Source organism: Canis lupus, chromosome X, assembly GCF_011100685.1.
Source record: "Canis lupus familiaris isolate Mischka breed German Shepherd chromosome X, alternate assembly UU_Cfam_GSD_1.0, whole genome shotgun sequence".
Lineage (NCBI taxonomy): Eukaryota > Metazoa > Chordata > Mammalia > Carnivora > Canidae > Canis > Canis lupus.
In genome coordinates, this window is record NC_049260.1 from 13821615 (window position 1) to 13844132 (window position 22518).

Consider the following 22518-nt stretch of genomic DNA (forward strand, 5'->3'; position numbering starts at 1 on the left):
AAGAAAGAAAGAAAGAAAGAAAGAAAGAAAGAAAGAAAGAAGAAAGAAAAAAGAAAGAAAGAAAAAGAAAAGAGGGAGGAAGGAAGGTAGGAAGGAAATAGACTGCAAAACAGTCAATGGAAAACTGAGTGGGGGATGGAGGAGATGAAGAGGGAAAGGAAGGAAGCTTCCAGAAGGAGGGGAGATCTGAGGTAGGCTTTGATGGATGGGGAGGAATTTCTTAGCCAGAAGTGTTCTGGGGTTTTACCTCTCTAAGCTGCAGTTTCTTCTGCAAAATCTCCTAGGCTTATTGTGAAGACTGAATGATGTAATAAAACGAAAGCATGGAGTGCAGCACTTGACACACGATAGGGCCTGAATAAACATGTGCCATTGCCGTCATCCTCATCCTCACCATTGTCATCATCATTAGGAGCCAGTGTTGGAAGTGTGTGAGCAGAGCCTTCAGGGTCCTTTGGAGGCAAATGATGCTGTCCGTCCCTGGTAATAAAACCCTGTTCCCTCTACTCTGACCCCACTTTTTCTGAGGCTGATTCTCATCTTTCATATCTTGGCCTACTTTGGTTAATATCAGTTTACCTCCAGCAAAATGAAAGTAGACTCAACCAAGTATCAAAAGATGTTTTTAACCCTACTCCATTTCTCAGTATTACATCTTACATACTGGCTGATAATTTCAGTAGTGGGTGGGCGTTTGAGTGAAGGTGTAAACATAAAACCAGTTGCTTATGCTATCATTTCTCTTGGGTCTCTGTTTCCAACAACTTATTTTAGCAACTTCAAAAAAATATTCACTTGGGTTTTTTTTTTTCTTCTAATCTGTTGATCCTCCAGTGGTTTCATTCAGGTCACAAAGGAAAGGTGTTTCTGGAAAGAAGCAGGGAAACTTATTTCTTCTAAAGTGTGCCAGTGAAGATATAAGGCTAAGTACTTCTGCATCATAAATGACCAGTATCACGTGTTTGAGAGGAGCTTGTCTATTAACAGTTGGGGCTGAGGAGGCTTTGGGTCCAGTGGTTGGGGAAGGCCAATACTTTTAATATTAAAAGTCATTTAATGACCCCTTATTACATGCTCAGCAGGACTATGCTAATGACTCTGTCCTAGTTGATCCTCAGGCCAACCCTCTGAGGCAGGCACAGTTATATGTTTGTATCATAGGTGAGGAGAAGGAGGCTTGCGGTATTAACATAACTTGCCCAAGATCAGAGTTCAGATGTTGCAAAGGCAGGATGTGGACCCAGGTCTGTCTGATTCCATATCCCGGCTGTTTACCACCAAGTGATACCACCTGCGATGGTTTACAAATGAGGGCCCCCAAACTCACCGGAGGGTGGTGTTCTAAGGATGTCATACAGGCGAAATGTTAAAAGACATACTATGGCCTCTGCTACAGTCTCTGCTTATATCAGCCAAAGTAGAAGGGAACTTAGTTTTGATCTGAGGGAGCAAAAACCAATCAGCAGAGACCGCCCCCACCAAAATACATGACTGTGAGCTTAGAAGAGGTGTCAGACAAGGGACAGAACCAGTAGTGTCCTATGTCTTGAGAAAATAGAGTGGGGGAAGGTAAGGTCTTTTACCTTCTCTTTCAATTCCCAATAATGACTCTAGAACTTTCTGCTAATTAACTTGACTGCCTATCACTGATATATTTATTACTCAGCAATGTTTATCAATGATGTGTTGTTCAAATATTCATTTCCTAGGAGAGGGTTGTAAATGTCTTCTGGGATCATAAAAGGTGATGGATTAACCAGTGTTAGAGGTTGTGGCAGGTCACGAAGTTACAATGCAGAATTGCCCACATCGTTGCTTGGATGTACTGGCAGTTCAGTGAGAAGAGATGATGTTTTCCAGTGGGGGAAAAGGATAGTTTGTCGTCTAATTTCTTAATTTTGGCATCCTGGTGAGGTAATACTGGTAGGGATTATACTTTATCTTGTTCGGAGTTTCTGAGCAAAGTAACAAGTAGCAGATATGATAACAGCTCTTCCTGGAGTTACAAAATCCTATTTCTAAACTTGGCCATCTTCAGACCACCATCTGCTTGCCTGTGTTTCCGAAGGCCACCTGCTCTAGATAGCCAGCAAGCCGCCCTGGGCCAACAGCACTTTCTGTTGGCTAGAACATAGAAGTCTTAGGCTCATTCATCATCCTCTCTTGTGCTTTAAGATGACAGTGCGTGTGTGTCTGAAATCTCCTGCACCAGTCCGGTGGGTGTTCCAGTCTCACCAGATTGCTTGCATTTTCTCATCACACCATGCCCTTTCACATACTTCTAGGCCTGTGGATGCTGTCCTCTCTCTAGAGTGCTCCTATGACCTGTTTCACCTGGCCAACTCCTAGTTGGTTTGGAAGCCTTGACTTATGCATCACCTTCCTTGGGAAGCCTTTCCTGAAATCACCCAGACTTCCCCATTTCCATAGCTCATATGCTGTGCCTGCCTATATCTTAGTGGTACTTCCAAGGGCAGAAGATGAACTAGTACCCCTAGGGGATCTGAGCCAAAGGGTGGAGATGGAGGACATGGGTACAGTTGGTTATGGCCAAAACAGCCTCCTGTACATATTAAGGTTTCTTTTTTTTTTTTTTCATATTAAGGTTTCTTTACAATCGTGTGCATCATCCTCAACATTCCTATAAAATTAGCACAATTCTCTACATTATTTAATATAAAATAATCTTCCCCCAATTACTGAGTAAAGCTAGTGGTCCAGGAAGCTCCCTCAACCTCTATCCTATGGTTCCCTGAATCCCCAGGCACAACACAGTGTACCTTGGGAGGATGTGTGAGTCCCTCTGAAAACCATGTATGTAGTATAGTGTCTGTTTAGTTGGCCATTCTGTGGGCTCCTTCAAAGTAGGGACTAGGCCTTTCATCTCTGCTATCATATTGTCCAGAGGATTTTAGGTACTCAAAATATATTTTTTTTTGAATGAGTGACTCTTTCTAGTGATACTGGGCATAATAAAGAATTAGTGTCATTAATCCTTAAAGAGACAGATACTCCAGTTGCAGACTCCAAGGTCTCTATCAGCTGACTACTCTTTCTCTAGTTAGTCTTACATTTTATGGGGTGTCAGCATTTAAAATTAATTTTTAAAACCATCTTCTTGAGATGTGCTAACATTTATTCACTGTCCTGATACCAGTATTGTTTTCCACTCTCATTCACTGCAAATGCATATCTCCCTAACAATGTTGTGGAAGAAATAAGTCTTGATGGTCAAACCTGGAACTCTAAATGCCATTTGTAACTTCTTTTCCATGGGAAACTGTGTCCTAAATTAAAAAGAAAAACTTACAAATGAACTCTGGGACAGTCCAAGGCTAGAGATGGACTTTATTCATGTGTCAAATCCCCACATCCTGCAGCTTCAGTATTATGGCTTAGTGCTCACAGTCAGAGGGATAGGGGAAGGAAGGCTAAAGTCAGAGACACAAAGTGACATCCCAGAATCACTGGAGTGGGCTGGGATGACCTCCAATTGGTCTTTCCCTTAGATCTCCCAGGGTTCTACCAGCAGCAGCAGCAGCAGGCTACCTTGGGTGTGTAATAGCCTTCCCAGGAGGCCAGAAAAGATCATTCTTACAAATCCTACTGACATTTGCATCTCTATGACCCTAAAAGTGGTACCTCTCTGAGACAAATGAACACTTGAACCATCTGTTGTTTCTCCTTCTGAGAAATCAATTTAAGAAATCTTATTAAGAAATATTTATGAGAGGAACTCTCTTGTACTGTTGGTGGGAATGCAAACCTGTGCAGCCGCTCTGGAAAATAGTATGGAGGTTCCTCAAGAAGTTAAAAATACAACTACCCTGGGATCCAGCAATTGCACTGCTAGGTATTTAAAGGGTACGAAAATACAGATTTGAAAGGGCACCTGCACCTGATGTTTACAGCAGCATTGTCAACAATAGCCAAACTATGGAGAGAGCCCAAATGTCCCTCGACTGATGAATGGATAAAGATGTGGTATATATACAATGGAATATTACTCAGCCATAAAAAGAATGGTATCTTGCCATCTGCAATGACATGGATGGAGCTAGAGAGTATGATGCTGAGTGAAATAAGTCAGAGAAAGACAGATATCATGATTTCAATCATATGTAGAATTTAAGAAACAAAACAAATGAACATGGGGGAAAAAAAGAGAGAAACAAACCAAGAAACAGACTCTTAACTACAGAGCGCAAACTGCTGGTCACCAAAGGGGAAGGGGGAGGGGGAAGGGGGCAACAGGCGATGGGGACGAAGGAGGGCACTTGTGATGGTCACTGAGTGATGTGCAGAAGTGATGAATCACTAAGTTCTACCCCTGAAACTCATATTGCCCTTTATGTTAACTACCTAGAACTTAAGTAAGAACTTGGGGGACAAAAAGAAATACTTAGGAGTAAAGGAGCTGCTATGTGCAAAGCAACTTGCTAACACATGACCCATTTATTATGAAATTACTCTTCAAAAGCCTCCCACTGTTTCCCCTTCCTTCTCTTAGAAATTAATTACTCTAAACCCAAACCCTTCAAGAACAGGCCAAACCATGCCTCCATTCTCCTCCACACCACACTCCAAGTGGTAGAACGTGGTTAGAGGGCTTCTGATAAGAAGGGTGGACTTGTCTACCTGGCTTCTGTAGTGGAGCTCCTGCTATACCACAGGGACCATGGATTTTCCCCACCTGGTCAGTTTTCTTTCTGTTCAATTTGACCCCATCCTTAAATGAAGAAATCTTCCCTACCGATTGGACATGTAATACTATTTTTATGTTTGCTCCGATCTGGAAGTTTCAATTTTGATTCCACCTGGAAGGTAACTCATGGAGGTCCCAGCCTAGAGCCTGAATCCAGTGTCGTGGCCACATTCTCTCTCAGACTGGGAAAAGCTGTTGGAAAGCAAGTTCAAAGCCTGAACTGGGAGAAACTACAAACACTGGTGTAGAGAGGGGTTTTTTAAACTCATAAAGTGTTTCAGTAAAACATCCCCTTTTCTGGAACATAATGAGTGTGTGTTTAACCACAAATGTAGAAAAACTGTTTGGGGTACAGACCAACATATTTTCTCAGGACTACAAAGAAGGCTACTTTCTCTCTCCTTCTCCTTTATATGCTCCTTAAAAACCTTGCCAGAGTCAACTAAAATGGACCCCATTTCATTACATACATTTTCTTCAAGAAGCAAAATGAACTAAATTCATTCATTCACTCAGCCGTGTAAATACCAAATGAAAGAAACCATAGACGTATAGATGCAAAGACTGCCCCTGTAATTATTTTTTTGTTTGTATAACTAGAAGGCATTGAAAGGAAAAAGAAATTATTCAAAGTTCAAAGGTTCCCACATTTACTAAGAAAATAAGAAAAAACAAGCCCAAGCATCCATATTTGAAGAGAGCCGAACAATGAACTAATCGTTACTCACCAGCATTTTCTTCAAAAGAGACAGCTTTTGTTGAAACTGGTGACAATTCCAAATGCTGAACATTTTTTCCTATTAAATAAAGTTAGTAATTAATGTAGTGATTAAGAAGAGTGCAGGAGTTGATTCCACTCTGTTGAAATTGCAACATACAGGCAAGGTTGAGAGCCATTATTTCTTCCTTTCTCAGATAGTTCAATTTGGCCCTAATTTAGTTTGTAATTATTCCTTTCTTCCTTTTGAGGGCTTTCATCCATCTGTAAGTCTCCCCGAGTGTGTAGGAAGAGGAGGGTGGATATCTCTTTCCCTCTCCCAACTGTGGCTTTGGATACCCTATCTTCTTAAGACAGCATGACTGCCGTTGTTGAATATTCCAAGACTGACACCACATGCTAACAACACTGTAGCTCCTCTTACTCCATGGCACATTGCCCTTCTATTTCCTGGAGGGGTTCTGGGATTGTGCATTGGCATTTATAGTCTTTAAGCACATCATCTCTCCCTCTCTTCCACTGATTGTCTCTTGAGGGTGGTTCTGGGCCACTCACCCTTGGTGATTCTTTCCCCAAAACCATGTGACTCAACATCAGCCTGACAAGTCCAGGACTGGAGGAGGGAAGGTGGGCTTCGGGAATGAAGGCTGTCTGTCGGAAGCCTCCATGAGCTAGTGCTTTCATGGGACGTGATTGAGATGATGTGAAGACTTTGAGCTATGACAGTATTTGGAGCTATCAAAAGGGATTTATTTTGTTTTTATTTTACTTCATTTCAGTTTGTGGAATTTGTGTTCAAACCAATAACTCTCAACCAGTTATATTTATTTTCACATGTGGCTAGAAATTTATTTTTTTATTTTTAATTATTTTTGTAGAAATTTATTTTAAATAACTTCCTTAGTTAACCCTTTCTGTGTAACAAATCACCCCAATATTTGGTGGCTTAAAAATTCATGGGAGATTCTAATGCTCTGGGTTGGCTCAACTGAGCTCTGCAGGGCTTGCTTTTTGTCTGTTGTCATTCATCTGGGGTTGGATGACCTAGGGTAGCCTCATTCACATGTCTGGTAGTTAGCAAGCAATGGGCCAGAATATGGGGAGCAGCTGGACCACATGTGCCTCATCATCCATCAGGCTAGCCTAGGCTTCTTGGTAGAGTGGCAGTAAGCACGGTAAGTACCAAGATCAGCAAATGTAAAAGCTGTAAAGCTTTTTGAGGCCCAGGCTCAGAACACATACAGTGCTACTTCTAGCACATTCTGTGGGCCAAATCAAGCCATAAGGCCTGCTCAGATTCCAGGTAGAGGAGCAGACCTCCACCTCTTGGTGGGAAGAGCTAACAAGTACTATGGCTGTTTTTGAAATCTATCATACTAACCAAACATCCTTATTTGCAAATTTTGTAAATGCATAAATGAAAATAGATCTGGAGTTCTTCCACTCCAGAGTTACCATATGGTAACTCTCAGTTGCATTCAAGTAGACTCTAGAAGTGGGAAACAAAGGGGAGATAACTGCCCCTGGCCATGACAGCGAGTGCTTCATGGACCTACTATCTATCAACTGTGGATCATGGCAGAAAAAGATTGCAAACAGCTGTCCACAAGACAATATGGTGACACAGAGAGAGCATGAGCCTTGGAATCAGACCTGAGTTCAAACTCCCATCTCTCCAACTTGTTAACAGGATTGCCTTGGGCAAGTGACTTAACCTCTCTAAGCATCAATTTCCTCAACCATAAAACAGGCATAATACCTAAGGTGTCTAGCTGTTGCGAAGGTTAGATGAGATATAGTACCATGCCCAGCACCTAGTGAACAGCCATGTCATGTTCGTTTCCATCCCTGTCTCCTTAATTTTTTGAAATTTATGGGCAGTGGTAATAGTAACTCTTTTTGACACAGAATCAAACCTGCCCAGTCCCTTTTCCTGCCAGATACTGGCTTTTCTTTTTCCACGTACTGCATATCTTTGAAAGATGACTTAGATATAGTCTTTTTCAACCTGGGATCTTGGCAGTGTTTGCAAAAACATACGCTTACAGTTAACAATCCCGAGATGATTCTTAGTTTTGGTGCTACAAATTATTTCACATTTTTGAGTTTTGCATAGCTTGTCTTTTTTATAGTCTGGATATACTGTGGAATTTTGGAAACCCACCATCAGAAAAGAAAGCTTTGAAATAATAGAAGTCGGGTAGCAATGGATGGAATAATGTTCTCTCAGAAAGGATGCATTTACAGTGGTAAAGTTTTCAAACATCTCAGAACTCTACGTAGTGAAGTTGGTCTTTGGGGGCTAGAGGGGGCCAGATTGGGCAAAACCTCTGCTTCTCCTCTGATGCATTCCATAGGGCTCCATTTTGGCTAAATCATCATAATTCCCACCAAGACAGCACAGAATGATAATGGTTTTATTTATTATTTTATATGCATTGCCAGTATATGCAGAGTTTTATAGCTTGCCATAAATCGGGAGGGATTATCACAGCTGTTACTTATTTTAACAGGTCACAATACAGTAGTTTATGCCAGATGGTTTAGAGAATTTTGAGAGAGAAATTTTATACAGGCAGCCATATAGATGCTAGCTTGGGTAGTTGCACCCTGAAATTAATTTACATTTGTTATGATATAAAATATATATGAATAAACACATAGCTCCTTATGAACGAGTGAGCCATTTTATAGCCCTGATTTCTTCTGGAAGTCGTGGGGTCTCTTATGAGCAGTGGCGGGGCAACAGTAGGAGTAACGTGCTGCCAAGGAGACATGGGAGACAAGGCTCTGCCATGCCCATCGCCATGAAGGGGATATCCAGCTTGCTTCAGGGAAGTGAGCTTTGGAGGCAGACCTGGGTTTCCATCACTGGAGCTGGGGAGAATAAAGTAGGGAAGCCAGCCTCCAAGAACATGAGGAGAGGGTGCGTATGGTAGAGCGTAGAGCTGGAATTGAGATCCCCAAGGTCACGAACAAGGTCATGCTGGGGCAAAAGGTTTCCCCAGCCTGCGCAGACCACAGAACATATTATTGCCCTTGCAGATGCTAAAGTTTATGTGTAGAGTTGTCAGTTTCTGGAGTATCAGCAGAAATGGGAAGAGAAACTAAGCACTGATGATCAGCAATCATTTCAGAAAGATTTTTGGTTCCAGGTTTCATAGAACAATAGACTTCCAGAATGACAGACCTAGAGAAAACCTGATAGATCATCTCCACCCTCCTTGTTTCATAGATGAAGAGACAGACCAAGAGGATCATTTAAATACAGCTATCTCAGTTCTTTTGATAAAAAAGTAAAATCAGACTGTCAAGGTATCTGGACTCTGTCTGCTTCCTCCAATCCCTGCTTCATTGATCTGCCCTACCAACTCCTCTCCTGGATCCTGCCTCATGCTGGGAGAGGACCATATCCCCACCTCTCAGAATAATCCAAAGACCAGGTCCAAAGCTTGGCTCAGTTTTCTTGGTAAATCGCCCAAGACATAAAGGTAATACCAGCTCTGGAACAAGAATAAAATTATTTAGCCTTTTCAAGTCAATTCTCCTAGTTCCTATAAGCTATGAGCTAACTAATATCTCTTGGTGTCCACAGAATAATTAAGCAGAAAAGGTGAGTTTAAAGCAGATTTGGAGCATATAATGGGCTTAATCTATGTGCAGAAAAATCCGAAAGTGTATTTCGAAAGCTGCCTAGCCCATGAACGTCAAGGCACGGAACTAGAATCTTTATCATGGATCCCCCCTGGCTGACTAGTAGAAAAATTGAAAGTTTGTGGGCTAGATAATACTGAAATGCCACACTGATTCCAGAGATGCTGAATTTCCAATAACTTCAGCTCTCTAGAACACAGCACTGAGGCTGAAAGTCAGTGAAGGGAGCTTCCGAAGGCTGCAAATAGTTGTGAGCAAGCCCGTGAACTTCATTAAGAACCTTGCTTAGGTTCTTGCTCAGACCATTAGTAACTCTTGTTTAATGAACAGATGTTACTCAGCCATGGTGTCTGTTTTCTTCAGCTCACTGTGGATTCAAACCACGGGGAAGGAGCTAGAAGGAGGGTGAAAGAGGAATGACAGTGGAGAGCTAAATATCAGGGAAAGAGCTTGGAAACCCAAAAAGGAGTCTTTGAAATGTGTTACCATAGAGACCAATAATAAGCCTTCTTAATAAAGACCCTAAGTAGTCACCAAAGCATTAAATTGTGTTTCCTACCATCTGATTAAAAAGATAGGAAAAGTGAATTGTTCAAGGTAGGCTAAATTCTGGTAATAAAATCCCCAACATTTCAGAGGCTTATTTCTCACAGTGCAGTCTAATGCAGGCCAGCATGCAGTCATTTGGGTACCAAGGCTCCTTCCATCTTGGGGTTCCACCACCCGACAGAGCGCCTGTGTTTAGCCAGCAGGAGGGAGATGGGAGTGTGTGTAGGAACGGGTAGGAGTTTTATGGGCCCGGCCTGGAGACACACACCCCGTTGCCCACGTTCCATTGGCTAGCACTCAGTTATGTGGCTGCACCTAACTGCAAGGGAAGCTGGCTGTGGGGGAAAGGCAGAGACAGTCTGGTGAACAGCTAACTAGCCAGTTTCTTCCAGGGAAGGTATAAAATAGGCTTTAAAATAACAAGGGGCTTCAGGAAACTGCTCGTGTTTGGATAAACTTTAGTTACGTGCAAAATCACCTATGGAGACTTCCGTATTTCCTGGCAGTACCAGGTAAAGGGAATATTTATGCCTTGAGCCACAGTATAGATCATAGGCTGACAAACTGTGGCCCACGGACCGAATCTCACCTGCCGCCTGCTGTTGTGGATAAAGTTTTATTGGGACACGGCCACATCCATTCATTTATGCCTCGCCTGTGGCAGCTTTTGAGCTACACACACAGCAGCAGTGTGAACTAGTTTCAACAGAGATTGCGTGGCCCACAATGCCTAAATTATTTACTGTCTGGCCCTTTACAGCAGAACCAGTTTACTGATCACTGTCCTACGGAGGACACATTTGCAGTTGTTTCTTCTTGAGACTGGGTATCCTTGGCTTCCAATAAAAACAAGTAGGATACCCATTTGCACTGGGATGCAAACTCTGCCCTTAAAATGCCAGTTCCAGCAGGGCCCAGACCCTGCTCTCCTGGCCAGCACGTAGCACAGTAGCTGGCATCTAAGAGATGTTCAGTATGTGCTTCCTTTGGAGCCCTCAGCCATGGGAAGCATCGGGTACTCTAACCACCTTTCAGGGGACAGGGACCCCAGAAAAACTACTAGACGAGCATGCACATGAAGACTTCTAACAGGAAGGAACTGCCTTTGTTGGGCTTTTATTATGTGCTGGCACCATCATGGTGCTTTGTATCTTTTATTTACTCTTCCTAATAAGCCTATAAATTAGGTATTCCTGTTTGCATTTTACAAATGAGGAAACCAAGGTTCAGAGAAGTCAAATCATTTTCCCAAGGCCATACCGCTAAGAGGTGGAGGAGCTAGGATTCAAGCACAGGTCTTCCTGGGACAAAAACCCGGTTTGTTGGTTTGTTTTTTTTTTCCCCTCTACACCATGGGAACTGCTAAAACTTCATTCACGTGCAAACTATCTAGTTATATCATTTATTTTCATTATCACTGTTAATAACAACCTCGGTGTTGTAAAGATCAATGTGAAGGGGAAGATGTGGCCATTTCCATTACTTTAGGGAGTGCTGGCAAGGCTCTCTCTTGACAGAGCAGCCCCAAAAACCCGGAGCAACACAGTTCAACTCTTGGGATACAGGGTTAGTGATTCGGCCACCAGCTCCCTATGAGCTCACCATCTTGCTCACCTAGACATAAATTCTCATTTCAGAGCCTGACCAGTTTGAGTCCCCTGGTGGGACTTCCAGTGTCCCGAGTAGAGTGGGTCTGGGAGCTTGTGAATACACACGGATCTCCAGACCTCACTGTGCACCTCTCCCAGGTGTGGGTGGCACAGGTTCCCAAATGCTGCTGGTGCCACCGATCCTTTGATGAGCAAGTCTAAGGGAAAGACTTCTCTTTTCTTTTCAGAAGCTCTGGCTGGCCTTCCCATCCACCCCATACTTCATATCAGTGTCCACTCCATCAGGCCTTCCTGAAGTCTAAGGGGCACAGGTCGGCTGTTGGCGGACAAAACTGTTCCCATGGACCTCTCAGTGACATTTGCATTCTCAATCATGCTGCCTCCTTGAAACTTTTTTGTCCCATGATTTCTGAGATAGGGCCCTCCTTCCCTCCTGGTCTCCTGCTTCTCTGACTCATCTCTTTCTTTCTCTCTGGTAGCCTCTTCTCCTTTGCCTACCTAGCCCTTAAACTGTAGGGTTCATGGCTCTCCTCTGATCCTCATGGGGGAGTGGCCACAGCACTTCTTTCCTCCTCAACCTTCCTGTCCTAGCCACACCATCTTTCAGGGGGACTCCGGCCAGATCTTCTAACCTTCCTGGTAGCTGGCAACCCTCCAAGGAGGTTAGTGTGAGTGGGGTCGGAGGACAGCAGCCAACCCAGACTAACTTGGGTTCGATGTGATATTTCATGTGACCACAATCATAATTCATAGTAATGCCAATTAGGAAATGCTCTACCAGTGCACATGCAAACCCTGTGATTTCTTATGACCTTGGCAAGTTAGTGTTTCACCACAATCTGTGAATTATGGAGGAGTCACCGGCCTCGTGGACATAGTACTGCCCACACATGTAAATCTGTCCAGGGCATAAACCTCCCTATTTGAAAATAGATGACCTGGTCAGAAAATAGTCAAGTTTTTCTGAAATGGGTTTCCAAGGCATCAAGACAGATTACCAAAAACTGTGTCCCACAAGGCATCTTTGGATAATTTCATCCACTGTTTTTTTTCCCCCTTGTTATATATTAGGGTATATCCCATAAGTGGTGCAGTGGCCCTAAATGGCTTTTTTCTCTTCTGCATGCTGTTGTTATATATACAACCTACCAGCCTAAGGCATGGGCACACAATGCCATGGTTTTTAACCCTGATTCAACCCCACAGCTGGCTTAGTAAATCACCCTTCCCTGGAGATCAGTTCATCACTGTGAAGGCATTGTCTTTGCAGTGTTTTTAAGCCTGGGCAGAGTGAGTTGTATCTAGGATGCAAGGTTTCAGCCACCAGAGATGAATAGGGGGAAGGGACGCAATGTTACAATCTGGGGGCTGCCCTAGTCCTGTTACACACCCGGCACCTACTCCACACCAGTGTCTGGCTTCCCTCTTGCCGGGGCTGGAGGAGTTGGCACCGTCAGCGTCTCTCATTCTTCTGCTGTTGGTCAAAGACTGGGGACAAGGGAGGTGAGAAGGGAGCCGCGGGGGTGCGGTGCTGAGCAGCCGTGGTCGGTCCAGCCTGTTGGTGATGTGCCGAGCCCACTGCCACTCCGGGCATGGGTAACACGCAGCACGGGCAGTCGCGCTACCGGAGAAGCAAACGCACAGGTTCCAGAAATCCGGACCCAGCATCCTCCGCAACCCCCGGCTTGTCTAAGCGCGCAGGGCCGGCTTTGTGGCCGGCTCCCGCGCACCGCAGAGTTTGGGGCTGGGGGCTGAGTCCTGCAGCTCACTGCGGCTGGCGGCAGGGGACGGATTATTTTTAGCAGGTTCCCTTTAGCCCAGCGGAGCTGGGAGATGTTCACGGAGCCGGGCGGTTGTCTGCAGAGCGTTGGTGCAACCGTGCCTGCTGCCCGGGAGGTTTGGCTGCCGCAGTCCCCTCCATTCACTGGGCTGTAAATCGAAGCTGTCTACACCGGCAAGGCGCTCGATCTCAGCGTGGCCCTGGGGCTACGTCCCGCCCAGGTCTCCCGGCACCTGATTTCCCAGTGGTCAATTAGGTGTCTCAGCCTGCAGCATTGAAGCAGTGGAGGGGCCAATGCCCCGGCTTTGATGGAGCGCGCCGTGCGCAGAGACCTCCCCAGTCGACTTCCTCATCAGAAGGCAGCATCCATTCATAATTCTCTCCCTGCCTGTGGACCGAGTTAGGCTGGAGCTGAGCATGGACTCCTGCGATCTCCCTTTTTGCATCTGAAGGAGAAACTAAGATAAAAGGCAAAAGGAAGAGGGAATGCAGTCCTAACGCAACAAGGCGCTGGAAAGCCCCCCTCCCCCCGAGAGGCCTCTCCTTTGCGGGGAGAGGGAGAAGAGGCATATCTTGAGCCCAGCGCCCCAGCCAGCTGCTGCTTCGCTGCGGAGCCGGCACGCATGCCTACCTCACCTGACGGCCGCATTCCTGGGGAGCCGGCGCGGGGCCCGGCGGCGCGCCCAGGGCGCACGGGCGGTAGGATCTCTGCACCGGGGGAACGATGCGCGGGCGGGCTTCCCAGGGCCGAGCCCGAGCCTGAGCGGGCGCCCGGGGAAGCTAGCCTTGGCGCGGCGCCCCACCGCAACCCCCCGGGATGCTCCGCGACTCGCAGCCCAGGCCACTCGGGTGTGTGGGAGATGGGACCAGCCTGGGGGGAAGGGGTAGGGGCAGGTGACATCATTTTAAACTAATTTTTCACACCTCTGGGTGGTGGGGGAACTTGGGGGACGGAGGAAGCAAGAGCCGCAGCCCCGCCGCGCGCCAGCCTAGGAGGAAATCCGCCCCCCCTCCGCCCCGCCGCCCCCAGGTCTGAGAGTCAGGTCCCCTTGGCCGAGCGGAGTGAGGGTGAGCAGGCGGTCAAGGTGCACCGCGCGTAGCTCCGAGGGGCGAGGGGAACAGCTCTGGCTTTCAGGGTTCTTTTATTTTAAGCATATTGCAGCTGCAGCTTTGAAGTTTGCCGCCTCCACCTCGCCCCTCATCCCGGGTTCTGGGGCGGGGCGGCACTTTTCCACGCGGCTACCCAGGCCCTTACCAGCTGAGTGGAGGGGGCCTCTCGGGGCTGCAGGGGCTGATGGTGGGTTTCCTATAGGGGGCATGTGGACTCGAGGGCTTTGTGAGAGGGAGTGTGCCCCGAAGCCCAGCCTTTTGGGAGCTCCGAGGGCTGGGGAGAAGTCGGGGATCCAGCTTGGGGCTCCATCCTGTTTTCCTGCCCTGCCACTTGGTTTTGGGTGACATTTTGCCTGTGCAGGGGTTTCACTGTCATGGAGCTGGCTGTGATGCTGTAAGGCAAATGGACTGTTAGGATGAGCTGGAAGAGAGAAGCGAGAGAGCTGGAGCTCTTCCTTTTGTGGCAGCGTTAACCCTATTGCGCCTGCTCCCCTGACACACCTGTCCACCTGGGTCACCATCTGTGGGCATGAGTGGGGCTGCCTGTTTGAATAGCCCTGACAGACCTGGTGGTCCAGAGCTGGACTTGCCCAGGGCATGCCAGGCCAGGGAATGCGCGGGCAGCGAAAGAGCAAAGCCCCAACTGGTGCCCCCTTAAGGGCAGGTTAAGCAGGCCCGGCCATGATGGTGCACGGTGTTGTAGCCATAGTGTGGTCTGCTCTTGAGTTTGGGAGCTCCTGTTTTATGAGGTTTCTGTTATGCAGTTTCGTGCCTCCTGGTCACCAGTTTGTTTTTCACAGCTGCTTGTGAGCAAGGCAAAGATAACAGCATCTAAAAATAGCCCTGCGGCTGGAGATGCAGCTTAGCTTGACCCCACTATTACAAAAATGGGGTCTCCCTTCCCAGCTGCATGAGGGTGAGCCAAACTTGGGCCCCCAGACAGCATGAGACCAGGTCCACATATCCTTCAGAGCAGTTCAGCAACTATCCTCAGCAGGGCAGGGATGCTGTGGTGCTGGTCTGTGTGAGAAGGGCAGTAGCTCATCCAGTCCTATGTGAGGCCCAAAGCAGCTGGGCTGCAAGATTGGGGGATGGGAGCCCAGACAGGGACCCCTTCCCCAGCCCCAGCCATTGGCACCTGCAGCTTTACATTCCCTAGGAGTTCCAACTAGCCATATATATGGGGCTTCCTCCTCTGTGCTCAGGGGACAGCAGGCCACTCCCCACCTCCAAAGGAGTCTGGCGCAGAATACAGAGGGACCCAAAGGTCCAGGGTGGCACTGAAATCATATACCAGCTTCCTCAGTGCAGACAGTAGCTGGGGTGCTACTCTTTCCTTTCCAGATGGAAACCCCTGGACAGTTGAGTGACAAACCTCTTCCAGGTAATTGAGAGGTGCCCATTCTGTCTCAAGGGGGCTGCCCCCAGCTGATGGAGAAGGTACCACATGGAATGGAGCCAGGAAGGGCCTGAGAACTTTTCAGTGGCCACAGTAGTCTATTCCTGTGGGTTGTCGATCCTGAGAGCCTGTTAGGCCTCTCCCATTATTTATTTTCAAAAGCCTTCATTTCCCCCATGTTCATCTTTTCTTTGGAAGCAAAGGTGGCAAAGTCCAGCTTGAAGTAAAAAGGCTCCTCTTGTTCTTGATTGACTGAACTAGAGTTTTTTTTTGTTTTGTTTTGTTTTGGAAAAAAATGCATTGGCGATTGCCAAAAAATGTAAATGCCTAATTGTCTACAGTGAAAGAAACAAACTAAAGAGCATGAGAATCTAGGAGGGAAGGTGTGAATACCCATCACTGGTGCTCTATTCAAGGTAGACTCTACTCGATAATTCTCTTCTCCCTTCCAAAGTGAATTTTGATTTTTAAAAGTTTACCTTATTTTCTGTAGATCGTAAGTATAACCACTGGCAAATATTAAGGTAGCTTGATTTAGGGGAAGGAAGAGACCAGGAAATAGAAAGCACCTCTAAGAAATCACTTGTTCCTCTAGTTATCTAGTAGAGACTTGGAAACAGTTGCTAGTTTATCTTTAAAGTGTTCCCGCCATCTTTGTGTTCCCTACGGAAGATGTGAAAGTGATGCTGATTCAATCTAGCCAAAAAGCCCAGTAGCTAACTCTTTGGCCCACATAGAAGAATAGATGGGAAGACCATGAGTTGGGATTCAGATTTTATAAAAATGTCATTGACTTTGCTCTGCCTATGCAAAGAAGATGTCAACAATCCCTTGCTCTTAAACAAGAAGGGGCTTCTTCCTCTTGAAGTTCACAACCTGAACCAGCAATCAACTAGAGACACTGAGCTTATGGGTCAACGAAGGTCAATACTGTAACAAGCCCCAAATCTCAGGAGTTTAACACAATGCAGCTTATTTCTTATCACATAACATCTAATCAACTTTGGGCTTGTAATGATAAGCTGGTATTATGCCTTCTTGTGGCTCTACTTATCCCATAGGGCCTCAGAGTCCTTCCCGGGCTTCCTCTGGATCTAGCCATCCCTCAACAGGGAATAGAGAGAGCATGGAGGCTTGTCCTGGAAGTAGCACACCTCCTCTCCACCCATATTCCACTGGCCAGAACTCAATCACATGGCCATATCTACCTGTAAGGGAGACTGGGAAATGTCTGTGCCATGGCAATAAGCCCTCCAGTGTGAAAGACACCCTTTTTTTTAAAGCTCTAGTCTGGGATTTGGGTTTGGCTCTGGACAAGTCATGTAGCTAAATACAGATCTCCATCTTAAAAATGGTGGTAATTCCACCTGCCCTTTCCTGTCTCAGGAATTTGGAAAGGTATAGAGATATAAAAGGCTCCTAGAGGGACCATCTGGTCTAGCCTCTTTAGGCAAGGTCATTGTCATTATCCTCATGTTATAAATCACTTGCCCACTGTGACACAGCTAGTTTATGGCAGGGCTGGAATCAGAACCAATTATATTGGATATAGTTTCAGAAAGCTGATATACAGTCTCTGGATAGCCTTTCATTGTGTATAATCACTAGAAACAGCTATTCACATTATTTAAAATCCTTGTGAGATTTTTTTTCCAGTTCCTACTACAGAACCACTTATGGTCAAGCTTAGAATAGTCAGGTTACTGGTCTGTGTCCTGTACATATATTAGCTCATTTAATCTTCACAGTAACTCTGGGAGGTAGGGACTATTATCCTCACTTTAGAGATGAGGATGCTAAGGCAAAAAGATTAAGTAACTTGCCCAAGCTTTTATGGATAGCAAGTGACAGATACGGAGTTTGATCCCAGGTAATTTGGCTCCAGAATCTAGCCCTGGATTATTTTACTATACTACATCTCAAATCTGGCGGACTCCATGTCTAGCCCTCTGTGGTGTGTCCAATCAATGCAGACCCTGTTACTCAGGCTTTAATATTCTGAGTTTTCTCTCTCAGTGAGTGACCTTGAAGGTCCATGACAGGGAGTCATCTGTAAATTTGCTGAGGCATGAATTTGAGCCCCAAGCATATGAAATTGATACACAGGGTCACACCCGTTTGAGGGATCCCCATCCCCAAGCCTCCAGCTCTGACAGGCCAATGAGACTTTTTAAAATTTTTGTTCTTCTCATCACTGGGTAGGCAGTAACTATTGTGAAGTAATAAAAATATTTATTTCCTTGTGAAAAACAGCCATCAAATGAGAGAAGGACTTTTCAGTGGAAGGTTAAAAGGCACCTTGGTGACTTGGTGGGGGTTGGGCAAGGTGAGCATAGTCACTTGACTCCAGGTAATTGCTCATTGGGGTTGTTTTGTTTATTGTTGCTTAAGAAACTGCCCCAGAACTTACTGGCTTAAGAAACAACAGCCCATCTATTGGTTCAAGATGCTGTAGTCTGGGATGAGCTCACTGGGCAGTTCTGCTAGTCTCACTGGTAGCCATTCGGCTAGTATGCCACCTGGGGGCTTGGTTCAGCTGGGCTGCTGGGCTTGGCTGCACTCCTCTTTCTGTGTTGTCTTGGGACTTCCTCTCCAAGCAGCCTTTCCATGTGGTCTCTCCAGGCAAGGTAACTGGACTTCTTACCTAGCGTTTTAGGGTCCCCAAAGAGTGCAAAGGCAGAAGCTTCCAGGCCTTCTCAAGGCTGGGCCTGCATCTTGTATTATTGACAGAATGCACACGTCACAGGCCCAGCCCAGACTCCAGGACAGAGAAATTCACCAAGGGCATAAATACCAGGTGGTGTAGAAACAGGCTACCCAGTGGTGAAATCTGAAGCTTCTGTATTTACAAATGTGAGGATTCCCAAAGGTCTCAAGAGAAGTTGACTGTACATTAAAATGTAGGTGAAATCCATTCTTTTCACTCCAGTGGAAAAAAAAAACTTATATATATGCTTGGTTCCTTCTCCATCCCCAAACCAACAAACCATTTATGTCCATGAGAGCACTGATGCTATAGATGTCACTGCCCGAAAGGAAAGGGGACTGAAGGGTGTGACTTCTCTTGTGTCTCCCATACTTTGTCTCAAAGGTAGCAATTTTTAAAAAGTATCAGTACCCGCCCTCAGATATAAACTAAGAATAATTTCTGAAAAGTCAGTAGCATACCAGTTGGATCAGGAGACAAGACTATTTCTGATCTCCGTCTACTCCTCCCCGGCAAGTCACACATTCCCAGGTGACTTAGCAAGCACAGCAGGAGCCCCTGGCTGCCTCAAGAGGTTCAGAGCTGCAATCCTGCAGAAATGGGTTAGTGGGCTCAATCCTTCAGGGTTCCATTTCACATCAGCTTCCCCCTGCCCTTCAGTCACTACAGTCTGTGGGGTACCTGGTTACTTTAATGCACTGCCCATATCCCCCCTTCTCAACAGGACTCAAGCACTCACTAGTCAAAGCTCGGCACTCGTGGCTGGCAGCTCACAGCCAAGTCCCTCTTTGGGAACTGTCCTTGGCTCAAGAGAGCCACCTTGCCCGAGGGCACACCCCTTCCCAGGTCAGCACTACTCCAATGACGGGTCACCTTGCCTCGACTCAGGATAGTTCTTCAGAGCCAAGGCATCTCCAGAGTTCCTCCTCAGGACCAGCCAAGCCTTTGCTGTAACTGTGTCATAGTTGCTTTCTCTCTCTGCCCAGTCCTGCTTAATTCCTCTGCAGGTGTTGACCCCAAGAGCATTTGTACCAAGCTTCTCACACACCAATGTCTACGTCAAAGTCTACTTCCAGGGAACCTGACCTGAAATAGGGGGCCTGTAGACTGGGCTACTTACCACTACAGGTTGGGCCACTGTGGAAACACACAGAAAGAAGCAGGACACATAGAACCGGCCTTCCCCAGATTCTTCTACCTGGGAAGAGAGGACAAGTAGTTAAGCAACAATATGAGAAAATGAGCAAACATAATATAACAGTCATAAGTAAGTCTGATGCCTCGATGATTTTTTCCCCTCTTCACTTTACCCCTCACAAAGTTTTTCCCCACAAAGTTTTTTTTTAGGGGTTGGGTGATTCATGACATTGATTATATGGTTAACAATCGTGCCTAAGTGTTCTCCCACCTGATTATTTCTTCCTTTGGGCATGGCACTGGCAATCAAAATTTATCTTTCAAATTAAGGCTATAATTATATTTTGATAAAGATCTAGCAATTCAATGAGAATGAAATTTTGAGGGTTGCCAGGAAACGGATGACTCTGGGTTATAGAGAAGGGTTTGCATGCAGAATACTAATAGGTGGTTCAGCACTCTTATCTAGACCTTTCCAATAGCGTCTGATAATGCAGGCCCATCAAGTACTGTTTCTCTGCTATTATTCTAGGAGGATAAAAGCGATGAAAGATATAAGCAGGGTTTTATGAATGAAAAGGTGATTCATCAGATGTCTTTTGGTCTATCTCACTAGAGTTAAGAAATAGAGTAATAATTATGTGGTGTTACCACAAAATACAAGAGACAAAAGCTTTCTCTTATTTCCTTGCATCCTCTCTTATTGTAAATAAAAGCAAGATGTCTTAGATATTGGGCTATTGTTTTGTGTTGGGAGACAGGGACTTGTGTTTGAAATGGTGTTGACTCATAGGAAAACAAAAACATTATAAATGTGTATCATGTCATACTCTAATTTTTCTTTACTTTTCCTTTCCCTTTTATACTGTTCAATTATTACTGATTCATTCATTCAACAAATATGGAGTCCCACCTATTATGTGAGGGATCTGAGAGAGTTTAAAATGGATAACCATGTATGAAAATAATGAATAACAGTATAGTACAGTAGCACCCAACACAGTGTTTTGGGGAGGGGTTGGGAGTAATTTTTTTTATTAAAATATAACCTAAATACAATTAAGCTATATACAAGATTTAAGGGTTGAGTTCCATGAGCTCTGACATATACATGTCTGTAACCACCTCCTGAAATGATATATAGTACATTTCCATTACCTCCAAAATTGTTAGTACCCCTTTCTAATCTTCCACCCACTTTAGCAACTATTATGCTGATTTCATATAGAGTAGATTTGCCTGTTCAAGAGCCTCATATAAATGGAATCATATAGTATGATTTCTTAAAGATTTATTTGAGAAAGAGGGCAAGCAAATGTGGGGGAAGGGGCAGAAGGAGAGACAGAGAGAGAATCCTCAAGCAGACTCCCCATGAGCACAGCACCCGACGTGTAGGCACCCCTACAGTAACATTTTTTTAAATGTCTGGCCTCAGGGCACCTGGGGGGCTCCATGGGTTGAGCATCCCACTCTTGGTTTCAGCTCAGGTCATGATCTCACAGTCGTGAGATCGAGCCCCACATCAGGCACCATGCTCAGCACGAGTCTGCTGGAGATTCTCTCTCTATCCCCCTCCTCCTCTCCCCTGTTCTCTCTCTCTAATAAATGAATAAATAAAATCTTTAAAAACAATGTCTGGCCTCTTTCAGCAAAATATTTTTCAAATTTACCCATATTGTTATAAGTATCAGTAGTTCATTCCTTTTTCTTTTTTATTGCTGAGAAGTAATCCATTATAGAAATCTAGCACAGTTTATCCATTTAGTTGGGCTGTATCCAGGTTGGGGCTATTATGAATAAAGCTGCTGAGAATATTTTTGTACACATCTTTTTGTGGATTTATGTTTTCATTTCTCCTGGATAAATAGGAATAAAATTGCTTAGTCATAGGGTACATGTACATTTAGTTTTATAAGGAACTGGCAGAGATTACTCCAAAATGATTATACCGTTTTACACTCCCACCATCAATTTATCAGAGTTCTAGTTGCTCTTTATCCTTGCCAGCAATTGATATATTAGCAGCTATCCTGGTGGATGTGAAATGGTATCTCACTGTGATTTTAATTTGAATTTCTCTGATGACAAATAATGTTGAATACCTTTTAATGTACTTATTAGACATTCATATATTTTCTTCTGAAATGTCTAGTTAATCCCTTTTCTTATTTTTAATTGGGTTCTTTGTCTTTTTATTATTGATTTGTAGTAGCTCTTTATATATTCCAACTGAAAGTTCTCTGTCAGATACATGGATTACAAATATTTATTCCTAGTCTGCCTTGCCAATTTTATTTCCCAGTAATGTTCTTTTGGTGAGTAGGATTTTTAAATTTTTGACAAAGAGTCCAATTCATCAGTATTTTCTTTTATGGCTAGTCCCTTTTGAGGCCTGTCAAAGAAATCTGCTTCCCTCAAGTTCATGAAGATTTTCTCCTGCATTTTCTTTCAGACGTTTTATAGGTCTAGCTTTTATGTTTAGGGCTATGATCCTTCTATAATTACTTCTTGTATTTGGAGTAAGGTGGGGGTCAAAATTCAGTTTTTTCTCATATGTATATTCAGTTGTTCCAGAACCATGCGTAAAAAAAAAAAAAAAAATCTTTTTTTCTCCCATTGAATTAACACCTTTTCTAAAGAAAAAAAAAACAAAAACAAAAACACGCAGCTTTGTGAGTCAATTTCTGGACTCTCTGTTCTGCTCCATTGATCTATAGGTCTACACTCTTGCCAAAACCACACTGTCTTGACTGCTGTAGATTTATAGTAAGTCTTGAAATCAAGTAGTATGAATCCTCCAGATTTGTTCTTCCCTCTCAAGATCATTTCAGCTATTCCAGAACCTATTCATTTCCATAAGCATTTTAGAATCAGCTCATGAATTTCTTCAGATAAAAACGCTGGGGTTCTGATTGGCCATCGATTTAAATCTGTTAGTACATTTGGGGAGGATACACATTTTTAACAATGTCCTCTGATCCCTGAATATAATATAGCTTATATTGACCTTACATCCAGTGACTTTTCTAAATTCACTCTTAATGCTACCAGTTTTTATAGATTCCATAGGGTTTTTAACCTACCCAATTATCTTGTCTGATAATAACAATATTTACTACTTACTTTCTTGTGTTTTATTACAGTAGTGA

The 22518-nt window shown here is 44.6% G+C and overlaps 1 protein-coding gene and 1 long non-coding RNA gene across 4 annotated transcripts in view; one reads left to right on the top strand and one right to left on the bottom strand.

The window, feature by feature from the left end:
• NHS (NHS actin remodeling regulator) overlaps positions 1-22518 on the top strand; it is a 347302-nt gene that overhangs the window by 248062 nt on the left and 76722 nt on the right. The window lies entirely within an intron of this gene.
• The window catches only part of LOC119868368, a 65534-nt gene continuing 48449 nt past the window's right edge, over positions 5434-22518 (bottom strand). The window contains exons 2-3 of one of the 2 annotated variants that reach the window (XR_005386174.1): positions 19353-19430; positions 5434-5502 (exon numbers count right to left, since the gene is read on the bottom strand). This is a non-coding gene — a long non-coding RNA (uncharacterized LOC119868368). Of the gene's footprint in view, positions 5503-7843; positions 13475-19352; positions 19431-22518 lie in introns of those variants that run through there. The other variant, XR_005386173.1, reaches the window with a different exon arrangement.